This window comes from Triticum urartu, chromosome 5 (genome assembly GCF_003073215.2).
Source record: "Triticum urartu cultivar G1812 chromosome 5, Tu2.1, whole genome shotgun sequence".
NCBI classification, from domain to species: domain Eukaryota; kingdom Viridiplantae; phylum Streptophyta; class Magnoliopsida; order Poales; family Poaceae; genus Triticum; species Triticum urartu.
The window spans coordinates 542,665,286-542,686,356 of NC_053026.1; positions in this window are offsets into that span (position 1 = coordinate 542,665,286).

Here is a 21,071-nt window from a genome sequence, read left to right on the forward strand (position 1 = left end):
TCCGCGAAGGAGGATAACCAAGGGGAATAATTTGACCTTCTCTCGCTTCGGGGAAGGAAGAGGACTGCCTCTGAAGATCCAGAAACCAAGGTTTCCAAACGGGAGAAGAAATCTTCACCAGAGGGTCCTGCCTTGGAGGGTGCTCTTGCCGCACAAAGTCCGCGCGGGGATCAGCCCTCTAACGAGCTGTAAGTAATCAAAAAGTACTTTAATAGTGGAGATATTATACCTTATTTCTGAGGAAAATAACCGAAGCGTTTATCTTGCAGTTCGGATCTTAGCCCTTCTCAACAGAGCTCGTCTTCAGGGGATCTTCTTCCGGAGATGATGAAGAGCGAAACGCCTCCCCCGGACTCTCCCGCTCAAGAAGCGGGTGACCTTGAGGTGTCATCACGGAGGGCCTCGCCGGATCAGGTGAGGCCAGAAGATAATCCTATGGTCGCCCGAAGTCCCCAGTATCCGGCTCTTGAAGAGAGCAAACAAAAGAGTCCGGCGCCGTCTGGTATGCGGTCGGACGCACTGAGGGATCTGCTGAAGCGAGCGACCATTTCAGAAGAACACCGTTTGTTGATGGGCACGGTGATGGAAAGGATTTCGTCCACCGAAAGCGGGTTGCATGACGCCTTTATGTGTCTACTAACGGGCTTTGAGGTACGTAAAATGATATACCTTTGTAATAGTACCGCACATTTTTAGGTGTGCCCTGTGTAGATAGTAGCCCCTGAGACTCTGGTTGTCGCCGAGAACGGCGGCAAACAGAGGATCGTAGTCCCAGGTAATAACCATACCGCTTTATGTGCAGGTGATGGAAGCTCTGGTGGCTGGTCAGACTAATGAGTTTGCCGAACTAAAGCGGCAACTGGATGCGGCAGATGCCGACATCGAGCTTGTTAACAAGCGGCTTGACGAGGCACAGGGTAAGTAATGTTTTTCCGGTCAATGTCACATAGTAAGAGCAGCGTGATTCCAGTATCTTTAATATGTTGTGACTGCAGATGGAGCTGCCGCCGTGGAGACCCTTCGGGCGGAACTTGCCCGAGCCAAAGAACAAACAAGGATTAGTAATGCGGCCACTTTAAAGGCGGCCGAAGAGTTAAGAGACGAGAAGGCCGCGCATTGCGAGAGTAAAGAAAAGATGGCCAAGATGGTTGTAAAGTTAAAAGACACTGCCGACCGTTGCCGGTTCCTTGAAGAAGAAAACCGAGCGAAGGCGACGGACCTCGAAAAGGCCACGATGGCGGCCAAAGACACCCGCTCTGCCATGAGGGCAAAGAAGGAAGAGCCGCGTGAAGCTGGTGATATTGTGGCTGGGAAGCCCTTTTTGCTATGGAGGAAGTTCGGAGATCCGCGGTATGCCCCTCTGGATCAGCTGTGGAGTTCGCCAAACACATATCTGGATTTGACGGCGAGTGCTGTCGATGCGGCCGAATACTTCCGAGATCAAACAGATCGTGAAGTGGACAAGCTATTCTGGTCGTAGTTTAACGTTCCAGAGCGTCCGCTTCCACTAACTGATCAGCTTGCCGAATGGGCCGAACTCAATAGATTGCCCGGACTCGCCATGAGGTCCGTCGTAGATCATCTGTGGCCGGAAAAGCCGAAGCCGAACAGCTATTTCAGCTTAGTGCAGCAGTTCCTTGGTGCGGTGCCGCGCATCAATGCGATGAAGAGGTCGGCGTGCATAGAAGGCTCGTGGATGGCCCTTGCCCGTGTCAAAGCATACTGGGCGGAGATGGATGCCAGTACTATTGCGGTACAAGGTTCGGCCATAGGCCGAGTGGCTGCCGAGCACTATTTCAAAGAAGTTCTTGAGGGTGCTCGTTTGATAGAGGCCCAGTGCTCGAAGAATATAATGTTTGAGTGACATGTATTCCCATTGTAAAAACAATGTTGATGAAATTTATTAAGGCTGTATTTATACTTCTGCCTGAAAGTAATATGATGCCTCTTGTGCGGCTGTTTATGTATATATGTATATAACCTGAAAGATTGCGGTCGTCGGCTTCAACCCCCACGCATATAATGCGGAGGTGTTCACAGAAGACGCGTATTCACACTTAATCCAACGTCTTGGTCCTATTAAGGAGGTGATAGCGCAGCGAACGAGGCAACCGGACTATAATGCTTTAACACTTTCACTTAGCCATAGGAGTTTGACGGTGGGGCTACTATATAGCCCCTGGTGGCTTCGCACTCTCCCGAATTCGAGGTGCGTACATGCCTGGCCGGGAAACGACCCTTTATTAAGGCGGAGGAATTCTAACATTCCGATAGGTCATCGAGTGATTGACCAGTCTCAGGCTATATCATGACAGTCAATTTTCGGCTTTCTCTACTGAGGTGCCTGTCCGGATGAACCGGGGCACAATCGCAGTAGTTCTCCTGGTGCCGCCTTAGCCGATAGAGCGGAACGTAAGGCAGCAAAACACATGAGCCGGGCAAACCCATCATTTGACCAAAGACATGATTCGAAGCTGATGCATATAAGGCCAAACTCGCGACGCCGAACACTCCCTAAGGTATTCGGTCTTTATGGTATAAACCGGGCCTAAATAGTGCCCTTTGTAAGAAGCCCCTGGTGTCCAAGTACGTGCATTATTCTGACGTGGCCACATGCCAAGACGTCAGCATCCTTCTCAATAGTACTGAGAATCCAAGGGATGTGTATCAACAAGAGACAGTAAGAAAGGTTTACACATGGTCTTAATCTAAAAAGAATCCTTGGAACGGGTCCCTGCTGCACGTCTGCGCCTGTATCTCCGTTGTGCCATATCCTGGACGGGTGTAGCACGATGGTCATCTGTAAAAGAGAGGAACTTAGGTGAAAAGTTGTCGTGCAAAAAGGTAGGTTATATTAAAGAAACCATGTATAGACCAAGATGAGTAAAAATTGCCACTTGTCTGCACGCGTTGAGCCCCTTGTATTTGTAGTAGGGGTGTGGTCATCAAACCCTGTATGAATTACATATAGCTGCGCCGGACTCGTCTAACCGTGTCTGTGGTCTTGACGACCTATCGATGCTTTAGTTGGTGAGGCCGTTTTAGTATGAGGCTGCCAAGGCAGCCGCACTCTCTTCGGCGCGCAGAGATCACTCAATATTTCCATTTACTGTAATGATGCCATGTGGACCGGGCATATTAAGCGTGAGGGAAGCGTAATGCGGTATTGCATTAAAGCGAACGAAAGCTTCGCGTCCAAGTAGTGCTTGATAGCCACTTTGGAACGGAGCAATGTGGAAGGTTAAATTTTCACTACGGAAGTTATCGGGGAAGCCGAATATAACCTCTAGTAGCAGGGAGCCCGTGCAATGAGCCCCTGGGCCTGGCGTTACTCCTTTAAAGGTAGTATTGCCGTGGCAAATTTTCGTTGGGTCTATCCCCATTTTGCGGATTGTGTCCTGATATATCAGGTTTAGACTGCTGCCACCGTCCATCAGGACTCATGTGAAGTGGTATCCGTCAATTATTGGATCTAATACCAAGGCAGCCCATCCTGCGCGCCGGATACTTGCCGAGTAATCCTGATGGTTGAAGGTGATCGGTTGAGACGACCAGTGGTAGGACTCCGCGGTGATAGGCCCTTGGGCATATTTATCTGGGACTGCCGCTTTGTTTCTCCCCTTTATCACGTGTAACACGTTTACTGTTTTGACTTCTAGTGGAAATTTCTTCTGTTCCCCAGAGTTTTGCGTGCAAGGCTTATCCTCGTCTTCGCTTGGTGTATCCAGCCCCTTGTGTTCGGTGTTGAGCTTGCCGGACTGCTTGAAGACCCAACATTCTCTGTGGGTATGATTTGCAGGCTTATCGGGGGTGCTATGGATCTGACATATTTGGTCTAGAATTTTGTTTAGGCTGGACAGTTCATCTCTGGCGCCTTTAGAGGGCGGCTTTTGCTGACCTGGCCGAGAGCTTCTGAATCCGGCGTTTACCGCCGTGCTCTTCGGGTTGTCTTCTTTATTCTGGCACTTATTATTTTTGCTGCGTTGTGATTTCTCGTTTCCATCTCTAACTTCGGATGTACTTGGGTCGCTGGTGCTGCATCGGGCTAGCCAGCTGTCCTCGCCCGCGCAAAAGCGGGTCATGAGGCTTGTTAATGCTGCCATTATTCTCGGCTTTTCTTGGCCGAGGTGTGTGGCAAGCCATTCGTCTCGGACGCTGTGTTTAAAAGCTGCCAAGGCTTCGGCGTTCGGACAGTCAACTATTTGGTTCTTTTTAGTAAGAAACCTGTTCCAAAGCTTTCGGGCTGACTCTCCGGGCTGTTGAGTTATATGACTTAAATCGTCCGCATCCGGAGGTCGGACATAAGTCCCTTGAAAATTTGCCCGAAAAGCGTCTTCGAGCTCCTCCCAGCTTCTAATGGAGCTTTTGGGGAGGCTTTTAAGCCAGTGCTGAGCTGGCCCTTTGAGTTTGAGGGGTAAATACTTAATGGCGTGGAGATCATCTCCTCGAGCCATATGGATATGGAGGATATAGTCCTCAATCCAGACCCCAGGGTCTGTTGTTCCGTCGTATGCCCCTATGTTTACGGGTTTGAATCCCTTTGGAAATTCATGGTCCAGCACCTCATCGGTGAAACATAGGGGGTGTGCGGCACCCCTGTATCTGGGTGTACCACGTTGTTCGGATGTTTGTTGTGTTGCATCATATGCTGGAGCGCGCTTGCGTGGTCCATAGATGGATCTGGTTGCGCCGTCCTTTTGATGCGAGCCCACGCGTGGATCGCGTATTGGCTTATGTGCGGCGTTGTTTGCCGCTCTATGTTGGCCGTGAGGTCGTCTATCCGGCCAGATGGCCGTTTTAATTTTTGGTTGCGGGGGATCTAAGGCCTCCTCATCGAATTCAGGTAGCAACTTCCGCTTCGGGTAGCTCTTGGTGGGGCGATTACCGCCGTACTTCGATGCTGTGTTGAGTACTTTACTCCATCTGATTCTGAGTGTGTCTTGCGCAGCCTTGAGCCTTTGCTTCTGCTTTTTTAGACTCCTCGCAGTGGCAACAAGCCTTTGACGGGCATTCTGTTGCTCCAGGTGTCGGTGTCAAAACCGGCGGATCTCGGGTAGGGGGTCCCGAACTGTGCGTCTAGGCCGGATGGTAACAGGAGGCAGGGAACACGATGTTTAACCCAGGTTCGGGCCCTCTTGATGGAGGTAAAACCCTATCCTGCTTGATTAATATTGATGATATGGGTAGTACAAGAGTAGATCTACCACGAGATCAAGGAGGCTAAACCCTAGAAGCTAGCCTATGGTATGATTTGTTGTATATGGAGTTGATTGCCTACGGACTACAACCCTCCGGTTTATATAGACACCGGATAGGGTTAGGGTTACAAAGAGTCGGTTACAATGGTAGGAGATCTTGAATATCCGCATCGCCAAGCTTGCCTTCCACGCCAAGGAAAGTCCCATCCGGACACGGGACGAAGTCTTCAATCTTGTATCTTATAGTCCAGGAGTCCGGCTGAAGATATAGTCCGGCTACCCGAACACCCCCTAATCCAGGACTCCCTCAGTAGCCCCTGAACCAGGCTTCAATGACGACGAGTCCGGCGCGCAAATTGTCTTCGGCATTGCAAGGCGGGTTCCTCCTCCAAGTCCTTCATAGAAGATTGTAAACACCAAGAGTAGTGTCCGGCTCTGCAAAATAAGCTTCCACATATTGCCGTAGAGAGAATAATATTAACAAAAATCAAATCTGCTGACGTATTCCGCAGTGCGTCATCACACTACGGCCAAGTCCTTTACTCGAATCGATTTCACCTTTCCACCTCAGCGTGTTTTGCGAGGCAGTTTCCTTGGCACGTCTTGTCAAAGCAGAGATCGTGTGCCCCCCTTTTACAGGATTCTCATCAATACGGACGTGGGTAACCCAATCGTGCCCGTTAGCATGTTTTCTCGATTAAAGGCGAGTCCCAAACGGTTACGGGGAGGGCTCCTGGTATTCAACCTCTTATAAAGAGACCAGGGCCTTACTCCTTTTTTCAATCTCAAGCGAGTTCGCCCGTCGCCTCGAGTTCCAACACCCTAGGCTCCAGATTCCAGGCGCTTCGGACCTTCGACAATGTCCGGTTCTGACCTTCGAGGCCGATGGATGCCCTCCTCCGTCACGGAGGAGGACGTGCTAAAGTTGAGAGAGGCTAAGTTCTTGACCGCCGAAATTTCGCACAGGTTGCCTGCTCAAAGGCAGGCTATCCCCAGTCCCCAGCCCGGTGAGAGCGTAGTGTTCGTGTCTCACTTCCTTCGGGGGTTAGGCTTCCCGATGGATCCCTTTGTGAGGGGACTGCTGTTTTATTACGGGCTGGAATTTCACGACTTAGCTCCAGAGTCCATCCTCCATATCTCCTCGTTTATCGTTATATGCGAAGCGTTCCTCCGTGTTACCCCTCACTTCGGATTATGGCTCAAGATTTTCAAAGTGGAGCCGACGATGATCAAGGGACGGCACGCAAAGTGCGGAGGCGCTGTTATAAGCAAAAATGCTGATGCTCCATGGCCCGAGGGCTCTTTTCAAGAGGAGCTAGGCTTGTGGCAACGAGAGTGGTTTTATATCACCATTCCCCAGAGCACCAAGTGGGTGGCGCTTCCTGCCTTTCGCTCGGGTCCCCCACCACGGCTAGCGTCATGGGTTAACAGAGGGTTAGATTGGGGTTTGCCCAAAGACGTGCCCTTGTTACAGGGCCGCATTAAGGATCTCTTGGAAGGAGACCTCAGCCTGGTCAAGGTGACGCAGGTCATGCTGATTCGCCGAATATTGCCCGGTAAACGTCGCTCCCTTCGCCTGTGGGAGTTTAACCCAGAGGGACCGCGAGCTCTCCAGAATTTCATGGGCGCAACGCCCGCGGAGATATATAAACTGTTCTTTGGATCACAAGGGATGTGTCCGGATTTAACCGAGGACGCAGGCCTAAGCTGCAATCGCCCGGATACTCAAGTAAGCAACCTTGTGCCCGGACCTTCTATCCGTATAATTGTCATAAACTTGCCCTTAAAAGAGCCGTCCTTTTAAACAGGAGTGGATAGCGAAGGCAAAGCTGATCAGGTGTCCGGCTCCCCTTCCTGAAACCAGGCCGGATCCCGTGCTAGTCAGGATGCTGGAGATAATGCCTTTGGAGGGGGAGGACAAGGAAGCTATGGCCTCCTCGAAGGAGGCTGCTCCGAAGGGAGGAACCGACAATTCCTCTCCTAAGGGGAAGAAGAGAGCCGCCTCTGACGACCCGGAAACCATGGCCTCGAAGCGGGGGAGAAAATCCTCGTCAGAGGGTCCGGCGCCGGGGAGTTCCTCGGCCGGACTACGCCCTCAAGGGGATCAGCCCTCCAGCGAGCCGTAAGTAGAGAAAGATTTTCCTTTTGAGGGATGAGGGAAATCCTTGATTTATATCTGAGAAGATTAACCGAATTTTTACCTTGTAGCTCGGGCCTCAGCCCTTCTCAGCAGAGCTCGTCTTCGGGGGATCTCCTTCCGGAGATGATGGAGAGCGGGACGCCTCCCCCTGCCGTGCCGCCTAGCGAGGCGGGCGACCCTGAGGTGTCGTCGCGGAGGGTTTCTCCGAATCCGGCAGGGGCGGAAGATAGCTATGTGGTCCCCCGAGGTTCTCCGCGTCCGGCCTTCGAAAGAGGTCGTGGGACAAGTCCGGCACCGTCTGGTGCTCGGCCGGAGGAGCTAAAGATTCTGCTGGGGCGAGCTTCTATCTCGGAGGAGCACCGTGCATTGATGGGCATGGTGATTGAAAGGATCTCATCCGCAGAGAGCGGATTGCATGAAGCCGTCAAAAGTTTACTGGCGGGTTTTGAGGCACATTAGATAATGTACACTTTTGTCAGTTGCGCATGAATAAGATGCGCCCTGTGTAGATAGTAGCCCCTGAGACTCTGCGCGTCGTCAAGAAATGACGGTGCGCGGAGGATCATAATCCCAGGTCTAAGATGTCACCTTTGAATGTAGGCGGCAGGGTGTCCGGAATCGAGCCGAACTGATGATTTTGCCGAACTAAAGCGGCAACTGGATGTGGCAGATGCCGACATCGCGCTTGTTAGCAAGCGGCTTGATGAGGCCCAAGGTATGTAATTCCTCGGGCGGCATCAGGTAAGAAGAGTTTTATGCCAGTGTCTTACGATGTGTGTGCTTGACGCAGATGGTGCGACCGCCGTGGAGAGTCTTAGGGAAGGACTTGCCCGAGCTAAAGAACAAGCCAGAGAAAGTGATGCGGCTACCAAGAAAGCCCTTGAAGAGCTGAGAGCCGAACAGGCTGCTCATTGCCGAAGCAAGGAAGAGATGGCCGAGATGGCCGAAAAGTTAAAGAGTGCTGCAGACCGTTGCAGACTTCTTGAGAAATAAGACCAGGCAAAACATACGGTCTTAGAGAAGGCCGTTGCCAATGCCAAGGACGCGCGCTCTGCGATGAGAGCTGCGAAGGAGGAGCTGCGTCAGGCCAAACAGATTGCGGCTGGAAAGCCCTTTATGCTGCGAAGGAAATTTTGCGATCCAAAATTTGCTCCGTTGGACCGGATGTGGAGTGTGGAGGATACCTATCTGGATTTGGCAGCGAGTGCTGCTGATGCGACCGAACACTTTCGAGATCAGAAAGATCGCGAAGTGGAAAAACTTTTCTGGTCGCAGTTTCACAATCCAGAGCGTCCACTGGCAGTGGACGATCGTTTGGCTCAATGGGCCGAACTGAATAGGTTGTCCGGACTCGCCATGAAGTACGTCATGGGTCATCTGTGGCCGGGGAGATCGGAGCCGAAGAGTTATTTCAGCTTGGTGCAGCAATTCCTTGACGCGGTGCCGCGTATTAATGCAATGAAGAGGTCAGCATGCATAGAGGGCGCAAGGATGGCTCTTGCCCATGTCAAGACATACTGGGCAGAGATGGAGACCACCGTTGTTGCGTCCCGAGATTCGGACAAAAGCCGAGTACCCTCCGAGCACTATTTTCAGGAAGTCCTTGAAGGCGCTCGTGTAATAGAGACGCAGTGCTCGAAAGATGCTATGTTATGATAGCATATGTAATTATAAAGTAATATTTTGATAAACTGTAGTGGCCTTTTTATATTTGTGCCTTCAAGTATTGGGAACGCCTCCTGTGCGGCCGTTTTAAGATATATATATATATATATACAAAATCTGAAAGATGGCAGTCGTTGGCTTCAGCCCCCACGGACATAGTGCGGGGGTGCTCGCAGAAGACGCATTTTCACACTTAACCCAACGTCTTGGTCCTACAAAGGAGGTGATAGCGCAGTGGGCCAGGCAACCGGACTATAATACTTTAACACTTTCACTTAGCCATAGGAGCTTGACAGTGGGACTATTTAGGTAGCCTCTTGGTGGCGACTGCGCTCACCCGAGTTCGGGGCGCGTATGTGCCTGACCGGGAAGCGGCCCTTCGTTAAAGCGGAGGAATCTGATAGATTCTGATAGGTCATCGAGTGGCTGACCAGTCTCACGCTACATCATGACAGTCAGTTTTCGGCTTTCTCTACTGAGGTGCTCGCCCGGCCGAACCGGGGCACAATCGCAGTAGTTCTCCTAGTGCTACCTTAGCCGATAGAGCGGAACGTAAGGTAGCCGAACTCAGGAGCCGGGCAACCCAACATTTGACCAAAGACATGATTCGGAGCTGATGCATATAATGCCAAAACTCGCGACGCCGAACACTCCCTAAGGTGTTCGATCTTTATGAGTGCGGGCGAAACAACACTCTTTATTAAAAAAAGCCCCTAGTGTCCGGGTACGTGCAAAAATTCTGACGTGGCCACATGCCAAGACGCCAGCCTCCTCCTTTGGTTATATCAGAAAAAACCAGGGGATGTGTATCAACAAGAGACAGTAAAAAAGGTTTACGCAGGGTCTTAATCTAAAAAGAATCCTTTAGGACGGGTCCCTACTGCACGTCTGTGCCTGTGTCTCCGTTGTGCCGTATCCTGGACGGGCGCCGCATGACGTTCATCTGTAAAAGAGAGGAACTGAGTTGAAAATGGGTCATGCCGAAAAAGTTAAAAATAAACAAAGTATAAAGTAAAATATATAAGATTGAGCTTTATTGTCTCTTATTGTATATGCGTGGAGCCCCTAGTGCGGGGTTATATGGCCACTAGGCCTACATCAATGATGAATTTGCACCGAACTCGTCTATCCGCGTTCGTGGTCTTGAATGACCTATTTCGAAGTTTTTTGGCCGGTGAGGCCGTTTTGCTGTGGGGCTGTCAAGGCGGCCGCACAGTCCTCCCCTTGGGGAGGCGCACTTTAGTGCTTCCCTTTCAAAGAGATGATGCCTCGTGGACCGGGCATCTTAAGCGTAAGGGATGCATAATGCGGTATTGCGTTAAAGCGAGCGAAAGCTTCGCGTCCTAGTAGTGCCTAATAGCGACTTGAGAACGGGACGATATGGAAGGTCAGCTTTTCGCGGCGGAAGTTATCGGCCGAGCCAAATATGACTTCGAGCCGGAGGAAACCCATACTATGGGTGTCCGGACCAGGTATTACCCCTTGAAAGGAGGTTTTGCTGCGGCGGATTCTTGCTGGGTTTATCCCCATGTGCTGGATTGTATCCTGATATATCAGGTTTAGTCCACTGCCGCCGTCCATAAGGACATTTGAAAACTGGAGTCCGCCAATTATTGGATCGAGTATCAAGGCAGTCCAACCTACATTCTTGATATTTCTAGAGTAATCTAGCTGATCGAAGATGATCGGTTTTGACAACCAGTGGCAGGACCCTTTGGGGATGGGCCGTGTGGTGCGTACCTTTAAGGGCGCCGCACGTTTTGTTATGTGAAGTGAGTTCACTGTTTTTACTTCTTGTGGGAAGTTCTTTTGTTTCCTGGTGCTCTGCTTTTGGGGTTCGTCCTCGTCTTCGCTTGGTGTGTCGAGCCCCTTGTGTTCGGCATTGAGTCTGCCGGATTGTTTGAAAACCCAACAATCTCTGTGGGTATGGTTAGCAGGCTTCCCGGGAGTACTGTCTATCTGACATATCCTGTCCAGGATTTTATTTAAGTTGGATGGATTGTCCCTGCTATCCTGGAGTGGTGGTTTTGTTTGATTTTGTCGTGAACCTTTGAATCCGGCATTGACTGCCGTGCTCTTCGGACTTTTTTCCTTAGTCCGGCGACGGTCCTTGTTGCGTCGCGGTTTTCCGTTTCCATCCCTAGTTTCGGATGTACTTGGGTCGTTGGGGCTGCACCTTGCCAACCAGCTGTCCTCTCCTGCACAAAAGCGGGTCATGAGGCTTGTTAGTGCGGCCATTGTTCTTGGCTTTTCTTGGCCGAGGTGTCTGGCGAGCCATTCGTCTCGGACGTTATGCCTGAAAGCTGCTAGGGCTTCGGCGTCCGGACAGTCGACTATCTGATTCTTTTTAGTGAGGAATCTATTCCAGAACTGCCGAGCTGATTCTCCGGGCTGTTGAGTTATGTGACTAAGATCATCTGCATCCGGAGGGCGGACATAGGTCCCTTGAAAATTTGCTCGGAAAGCATCCTCGAGCTCTTCCCAACTTCCAATTGTGTTTTCAGGAAGGCTTTTAAGCCAATGCCGGGCTGGCCCTTTAAGCTTAAGGGGTAAATATTTTATGGCGTGGAGATCATCTCCTCTAGCCATGTGTATGTGGAGGATATAATCCTCGATCCAGACTCCAGGGTCTGTTGTTCCATCATATGCCTCTATGTTTACGGGTTTGAATCCCTCTGGAAATTCATAGTCCAGGACCTCATCGGTGAAACATAGGGGGTGTGCGGTGCCCCTGTATTTGGGTGTGCCGGATTCTGATGATGGCTTTATTGCATTGCTTACGAGAGCTTACTTTCTTGGCCCATAAATGGACCTAACTGGGCCATGATGTGAATCCTTAGGTGGGTCGCATGCCGATTTAAGTGCGGCGCCACTTGCCGCTTTATGGGGTCGTCTATCCGACCGTGTGGCTTTCTCATTTTTTGAATGCGAGGGCTCTAGGGCCTCTTCGTCGAATTCAGGCAGTAGCTTTCTTTTCGGATAGCTTTTAGTGCGGCGACTGTCGCCGTATTTATCTGCGGTATTGATTATTTTGCTCCATCTAATCCGGAGTGCATCTTCCGCTGTTTTTAGCTTCCGCTTCTGCTTTTTTAGGCTGCGTGCAGTTGCAACGAGCCTCTCGTGGAGATTCTTCTGCTCCATAGGTTTATCCGGCGTGAGGTCGTTCGGAATGCCGTTTTCGCCGGAGGAGGGATGTTCGGTTTCTCTATCCGTGTTGCCCTGTTCGGACGGTTGCTCTAAGGCCTGCTCGTCGTCCACTGGCTCGTCCTGCTCTATGGCTGGGTTTTTATTGAGGCGGGGCTTGGGTCGGCGTTTACGCCGACGCTTTGATTGCTTTTCGGGGGGTCGATCTCCCGTCTCATCCCCTTTTTCCTCGTTGTTGCTTCCTTTAGGGGTATCCACCATGTACACATCGTGAGATGAGGTGGCTGTCCAATGCCCTATGGGCGTTGGTTCATCGGTATCTCCTGCATCGTCATCCATGCTGTCGATGTCTCCGGAATCGAAGTTGAGCACGTCGTTCAAATTGTCGACAGTGGCTACCAAGTGGGTGGTGGGTGGGCTTTGAATTTCTTCATCGTCCGTATCCCATCCTCGTTGACCGCAGTTCGGCAGGGCTCTCCTGATAAAGAGAGAGACTTAAGAGAATTCAGGATATCGCCAAAAGGCGAGTGCTGAAAGATGTCCGCGGCGGTGAACTCCATTATTGGCACCCAATCGGATTCGATCGGCAGGGCGCGGGGGGTTCGGAGTTCGGAAAGGAGTCCGGATCCTCGGAGTCACGGATCATGTAGAGCGCGGGGCTAGCGTTCGGCTCGATCGCCTTTGAGATCGAAGCCCCCGAGGTGACGTCCAACCGCTCATCCTCGATTGGCGTAATAGGCTCCGAGTTAGGGGTCGGAACCGATGCGCGTGCGGCCTCCAGGACACTGTCCGGAGGCAGAGCTAGATCATGCCCCTCGAGATAGTGCGGCGCGCTTGGCCGTGGCTCGAACCCGTCGAAGATCAAATCTCCGCGGATGTCAGCCGTGTAGTTTAAGCTTCCAAACCTGACTTGATGGCCAGGGCGTAGCTTTTGATCTGCTCCAGGTGGCCGAGCGAATTGGCCCGCAGAGCGAAGCCGCCGAAGACGAAGATCTGTCCGGGGAGAAAAGTCTCACCCTGGACCGTATCGTTGTTGATGATCAAAGGAGCCATCGGGCCTAAAGGCGACGACACAGAGGAACTCTCAATGAAAGCACCAATGTCGGTGTCAAAACCGGCAGATCTCGGGTAGGGGGTCCCGAACTGTGCGTCTAGGCCGGATGGTAACAGGAGGCAGGGAACACGATGTTTTACCCAGGTTCGGGCCCTCTTGATGGAGGTAAAACCCTACGTCCTGCTTGATTAATATTGATGATATGGGTAGTACAAGAGTAGATCTACCACGAGATCAAGGAGGCTAAACCCTAGAAGCTAGCCTATGGTATGATTGTTGTGTATGGAGTTGATTGCCTACGGACTACAACCCTCCGGTTAATATAGACACCGGATAGTGTTAGGGTTACATAGAGTCGGTTACAATGGTAGGAGATCTTGAATATCCGCATCGCCAAGCTTGCCTTCCACGCCAAGGAAAGTCCCATCCGGACATGGGACGAAGTCTTCAATCTTGTATCTTCATAGTCCAGGAGTCCGGCTGAAGGTATAGTCCGGCTACCCGAACACCCCCTAATCCAGGACTCCCTCACCGAGTGTCTGTCCGGTGTGATGTCGTCCGGACTATTATCTTTGACAGAGTCGGGTTGTTCGGTTTGATTCTCCGTGTTGCCGTGGTTCGGCGATGGTGCACCCTGCTCTAACGCTGGGTCTATATGATCGTTGTTTCTGTCGAGGCGGGATTTGGAGCGGCGCTTACGCCGCCGCTTTGACTGCTTCTCAAGGGGACAACCCTTCGTTGCGTCCTTCCGTTCCTCGTCGTCGTTTTCTTTTGGTGTGTCCACCATGTATACGTCATGTGATGAAGTGGGCGTCCAGTGCCCTGTGGGCAGTGGTTCCTGTTCGTCTCCTACATCGTTGTCCATACCGTCGATGTCTTCGGAGTCGAAGTCGAGCATGTCGGTTAAGTCATCGAAAGTGGCTACTAAGTGGGTGGTGGGTGGGCGGCGAATTTTTTCGTCATCCGCATCCCAATCCTGCTGGACATAGTTCGGCCAGGACTCTCCTGACAAGGAGAGAGACTTTAATGAATTCAGTATGTCGCCGAAGGGCGAGTGCTGAAAGATATCCGCGGAGGTGAACTCCATGATTGGCGCCCAGTCGGATTTGATAGGCACGGGCGCAGGCGGTTCGGAGTCCGTGGCCGGGGAAGGATCTGGCAGTTTGGCAACATGGCTCTCGTGAAGGGTAAGGTCGATATTCGGCTCGATCGCCGCTGAGGATACGACCTCCGTGACGGGATCTATCCACCCGTCCATGGATGGCGCAACTGGCTCCGAATTGAGGCTTGGAGCGGCTGCCGGTGCGATCTCCTGAATACGGTCCGATGGTAGAGCTAAATCGTACTCATCGTGACTGCGCGGCGCACAATGCAGGGGCTCGAATCCGTCGAAGATCAAGTCTCCGCGGATATCACCCGTGTAATTTAAGCTTCCAAACCTGACCTGATGGCCAGGGACGTAGCTTTCGATCTGCTCCAGATGGCCAAGCGAGTTGGCCCGTAGTGCGAAGCCGCCGAACACAAAGATCTGTCCGGGGAGAAAAGTCTCACCTTGGACTGCATCGCTATCGATGATAGAAGGAGCTATCAAGCCTAACGGCGACGACACAGAGGAACTCCCAATGAAAGCACCAATGTCGGTGTCAAAACCGGCGAATCTCGGGTAGGGGGTCCCGAACTGTGCGTCTAAGGCGGATGGTAACAGGAGGCAGGGAACACGATGTTTTACCCAGGTTCGAGCCCTCTTGATGGAGGTAAAACCCTACGTCCTGCTTGATTTATTCTTAATGATATGAGTATTACAAGAGTTGATCTACCACGAGATCGGAGAGGCTAAACCCTAGAAGTTAGCCTATGGTATGATTGTATGTTGTCCTACGGACTAAAATCCTCCGGTTTATATAGACACCGGAGAGGGCTAGGGTTACACAAGGTCGGTTACAATGGAGGAGATATACATATTCGTATTTCCTAGCTTGTCTTCCACGCCAAATAGAGTCCCATCCAGACACGAGACGAAGTCTTTAATCTTGTATCTTCATAGTCTAACAATCCGGCTGTCTGGAGACCCCCTAATTCAGGACTCCCTCAATCATCCCCTCCATGAGGCTTTTTCACCAGTATTATATCATGCAGCGACATGGGAGGGGTTTTGATCCCTTGCCCATGGAGGGTTGCACATCCATCTGCGGCCAGAAAAATGAAGGCATCATTACATCGACATGCCATTCACTAATTCCTGGAGTGCCAGGCCCCTGGCTCTCGCTCATGAGAAAACTTCATATGTATTTTATTTGATTTTTGGTCTTTGGAAAAATAATTTCTTCTATGGTCTTATTTTCTCCTTTTCTATAGTTTTTCGGCAATTTTCATCACCTGGTAAAACATGCAAATTAAGAGGAAAAAGACATTAGAATGGTCGTAATTTATGATAAAATACTGATGCAAAATGAACGTATCCGTTTGCCCGTTTTCACGCAAACCAGAAGCAAACCTAGGGGCTTTTGCGGGAGTCTGGACCTCCACTACGTAGGACTCTGACATCCCTGGCCAACCCAAAACCCCACTCGGAGTGCGCACATTTGGCCACATCTACACTGTTTCGCACCAAAGCCTCCACATTCCCCACCCTTTTCGCTCCGATCGCCGCAGCCCTCCACCCCAATTCCCACGCTTTTCGCCTTTTGTCGCTGCATGGACCTGTACAAAGAGCTACCGGAGCCAGCAAAGGTGGAGGATCCAGAGAAGGTGGCCGCCAACAATATCAACTCGATGACACGACAAGCCTGCCTGCTAAAAAAGAAGGCACGGGATGGGGTGGTTGACAAAAAGAAGGGCGGCGGGCGAGGCCGGGGATGGGGTACAGGGGGCGGGCAGGGGCAGGACGTGGGACGAACATTTAGGAGACATGATTAGATGGCCGACTATCGTACTCGTGTCCGCGGACGGATACTACGTTCGTTTTATGGATCCGTGTTTGAGATGCCCTAATGCACCAACTTCCAATATATACTTACCATGGAATGAAATTCTTCAAAACTAGAAAACTCCCCACGAAGAATCAAATATTTCACTAATTTATCGATTACTATATTTTCCTCCAAAAATATTAAACACTTAACATATTTTGGCTAGATTATTTTGAGGATTAATGACCAATGGACTGTCGCGCACGTTCATCTACTCGTTTTGCACTGACTTGACGGGCGATCCGACTCCTTGAGCAGTATGCAAGTATAGTGTTATTTACTAATGGGGCCGGCCGCTTAATTAGCTGTCTGTTAAGCATGAACAGGCAGCGTATAGATTGCCGTAGTAGATGTTCCTAGGCCCCCAGGAATGATGGTCGGGAATACAACGATTATTAATTGCCCATCTACATGAAAAATCGTGTGGAATGTTGTTCGTTCTGTTAATAAAAATCGTGTGGAGTAATCTGTTTTTTGCATCCCCGGTAAACCATGGGAAATAGAGGTAAAACCAGCGGCAGAGACCTCCGTGGGTTCAATGATTATGTACCAGTACTCGAACGTGAGATCATTACATAAATGTTCAGATCTGTAGTACTTGATGGTAGAAATAAAGGTGGAGCAAAATCTTATGTTTACAGTCCAGCTTGTGTATGCATGATCTTGGAGCAACTCTAGCACAGTTGTTCTGTCGGCAACCTTCATAACGGTTATGAAGCGTGCTTCATAATGTTTTGCATGTTGCACAGGCTATACATGAACACATTTTTTTTTCTGTTTTCTGCTTTATGCCCTATTTACAATAATTTAGACCAACCAATTCAATAATTCAACAAATATTATTACAATACAACAAATAATATAAATGCAACAATTAATCCGAACAAATATTTGTTCAAGTAAAAATATATAAATTTTAGAATAATAAGCGCATTGCCTCCCGGCTAGCTGCCAATAATGCTCAACGAGATCCAACTTAAGCTGGTGATGGGAGATCCGGCGTTCAATGTTTCGGAACGCCTCAAGAAATGTTTGAATGTAGCCTATGTAACTGTGAGGCCTTGCAATTGTGTCAATATCTTCATAGCCTTTTTTTTTGCGGATAATATCTTCATAATCAATGGCATGGCATATCCCTATCATTCTCTATGATCATGTTGTGTTGGACTAAGCTCAAGAATGGATTATGTTCCCAATTTAAATCGTTTGCAGATTTTAAGCTTTTTTAGTAATCTAAAGAACACCCTACACATGCATATCTAGAGTAATAGGCAATAAAAACTAAACATGCGAGTGCAAGTACGTAAAGGAGTAGAGTTAAGAGGTTCGCAAAAATAATAGGCTTGATGAAGATTTTCCCCATGGTATCTTGGAGGCTTCAATCCATGAAGGATCTAGAATCACAAAGGATTCCTGCTGCGAGATTCCATGAAGGAACGATCGACGGAGGACACTCACCCACAAAATGTTCACTTATTAGGAGCAACCAACCTATTCCATCATGGTTTACACCCACAAAGTACTAGCCTCACTAGGATAGATCTTCACAAAGTAGGCGATCTCCAAGCCCTCACAAACTTATTGCTTTCTTCACAAACCTGAAGACTTCCAAGTACACCTAGCCGATCTAGAAGGCGCACACCCTCCAAAAGTAACAAGATGAGGTTGCTTGAACAATGAATCTCTTACTCTTGTGCTTCAAAAGATAATTTTCTCAACACTCAAACTCTCAAGATTTAGTTATGTATTTGAAGAAGGTTCGGAGTGGAAAGTAAATAGGGGATTAGGTGTCAAAAGGTTGATGGATGCTTGGAGTGGATTGCCTTTTGCAATCACCATAAGCAGGTGGAGTTCTCTTCCAGAGCATATGATAGGAGTGGAGTTTGATTCAAAATGAACTAGTGGGATAGGTGGTGTGTATATAGACAAGACCAGAAATCTCACCATTACACACCTTTTCGCACAACTCAGAGGCTCCGATAGGAATGGCTTGTTGGCTCCGAGTTGAACAAAAGTGTTAACTTTGATTTCAGTCACGGATTCAAATGTGAGTACCTTAGCTAGTAGAACACTCTTTGTGTTCACTTCGAAAGCTCCGAATGGAATCACTCGGAATTTCTGATGTGAGAACAGAAGGTTTGCCATCTCGCTTTAGTGACTCATAGTGGAATGTTGGAGGCTCCGAATGAACTAGGGTTTTGGAACAAATGGCTACATGGGTGTTTCAGTGCCTCTGGATGAAAGTGATTCGGTGGCACCGAGTAGAATTTGGATAACTGGATACAATGAAATTCTTGAGGTGGTTTGAGGAGTTTTTGGAGTTTGATCTTCAAGCACTTAGAGCAACGAGCTCATTGTCACATTCTCATCCCCTTTGATAGTATTGACATGCCTAAGGACTCAATGTGAACTTGGATCACTAAACAGAAAATGAATAATCCCATGGCTTGACCAACACTTGTCTTGAAGCTTTTTAGGGGTCACCTTCCATTCCATTGTTGTTCCAAAGAAGAACTTTATCTGACATAAACTTGAAGCATAGTTAGTTCTTCGAGATATGTTGGCATGAATTATCAAAATCGACCTTAGGGATTAGATGCACTTTTAGAGATCCAGGCAACCCAAAGTAGCAATGCCAGATCCACAAATCTACAGAATTAAGACTATTGTTGGACCCTTGCAATGCCCGGTAGATTGGCCATGCCAAGCTGCTAAGAAATTCTTCCACCTCCACTGCATACAATCAACAGTCCTTATAGGGTCGTTTCTTTTGGGCGGCTTAAAAAATAAGCTGCATCTCCCTAGCTTAAAAAAATAAACCGCTTCTAAAATTTGTCGAGGCTTCTAAATTAGTAACCCCACAACTAGTTCAGAAGCCCCAATGAATGAGGGAGGTGGCTTATGGAAAAGTTGGGGAGGAGGCAGCTTATTTCTTAAGCTACCAAAAGAACTGGCCCCTACCATCCTAGGCCAGCCTTTTACTTCATGCATCGCTAGGATGATACTTCTCACCAATAACCGCCAACATAGTTTTAGCGAACAATTTCATGCACTCTATGATTGTAAAGATTGTCATCCCATGAATCTACAGGATAGCCATATGCAATCATCCAAAGTGTCGGAGTCACCTTCTGAAAAGGAAAAAAAATAACAATAGACATTTATCAATTGCTGGAAGAAAGGTTCATTAGCTTCCATGTTGTCGCAATTCTATGAAACATCCATTCGATCATGTAGAAGCATCTTCGGAACAAGTACATAGGGGAAGGTACAACCGAAAGAAAGTAGTCGCGCATAGCTTCTTGTGGCCTTCGATTATGTTCTGTTGAAATTGCCGATCACCAACCTATGATTACGCACGCTTCCTTTTCGTTGAGAAGTTGCCGCTATTCATCTAACAACAATCAATACCACCCCGTCTTCTCTGTCGTCTATGAGTTCACTCTTGGTCTCGAATCTTGAATCCGACGATGAATCATCAAAAAATATTAGCTCCGTCATCTGATCCATCTACACATAATGTCAATTATGTGTCATCTACATCAATGTATGAGTCGCTAAACTAAATCTACAAGAAAAGGTTGGGAAATTTTCCTCCGGGCAAGCCATCAAACACCTTGAGGTCGCGCGCTGAAAGGGGTGGCGCGACTGGACGGTGGAAAGAAGGTGCAGGGTTTCGACGAAGCATGGGAGGTCTGGGAATGGCTTAGCAAAGGCGACCAAAGATAAATTCGATGGTCCGGGTAGCAAAGGTTGCATCGAGCGACAAAGGTGCAGGGATGTGGCCGGTAGCAGAAGGGGGCATGCGTCCTTAAATCTCAGTGGCACCAATATTTGGGTGGATGGAAGGTGTGCTATATCGGCTCGCCCAACCAAAAATAATAGAGGTTTCCATGCTCAATTTGGAGCGCCCTCCAAAAATTATGTTGACCGGGGGCCATATGGCAACTCTGCTAGGGCGGCCTTTTCGGTCAAAACCATCATACCGAGTTATTGTGGCGATCAAACTGATATGGCAGTCGTACTGGAGTTGCTCTTATTAAGTTTTGCCACCATAGACATAGAGGAATATATACAAAGACGGGAAGAACAAAGCCAGACATAATGACTTACTTTGATTTATTTCTTGGGATGTTTTATGGGTCTTACCTTCTCTGTTCGTGTTTAGTTTCTCATTCGAAAAAAGTATATGTGGACAAATTGGCCTCTCAACATTCTTTACGGGCAGTTAACCTCTCAACTTATATGTACTACATTGCAAATGAGAACCTACATGTTTTGCAGTAAAAAAAGAGAACCTAAACAATTTTGATCAGATATTCAATGAGAACATGCACGTTTTATAGGGCTCTTTAGAGTGCACTTTAAAACCAAGCGGCATGGTAGGAGAGAAGTTTCAGCTTCTCGTAGCCCCCACTTAATGGTGTTGAGCGCCACAACAATGGTGGTGTCACCCTAGTTTCTCGTCATCGCTCTTCCTTTCCCTCCCATGCCGCTCGAGTTTCTCGTCGTTGCCCTTCTTTTCCCATTGCGCGTCATCGTTGCCTTGTAAGCTCCTCTCAATCTTGCCTTCCTCAATCAGCTCATATCAATCTCACATCCTTCCTCAACCAACTTGTCTCAATCTTGCCAACTTCAGCGGTCCAAAAAGTTGAGAAGTGTTGAGCACTTCCTCAAGCCGCTCAAAGTGCTGAACCGACGTTATATCAAGCGAATCGACAAAGCGAGCAAAGAAGCGGAATTGGATCAATACCATGCCTCGAAATGTGTGGATAATGTCTCGGTTTTTTTCTCCATGCATTTGGAGCCTATGTTTATTGCTTTTGCTTGAGCTTCATATTATGTTTAAACTGAAAGCTAAACTTCATGCGAAAGGTTAAATATATGCGAGAATGATGATC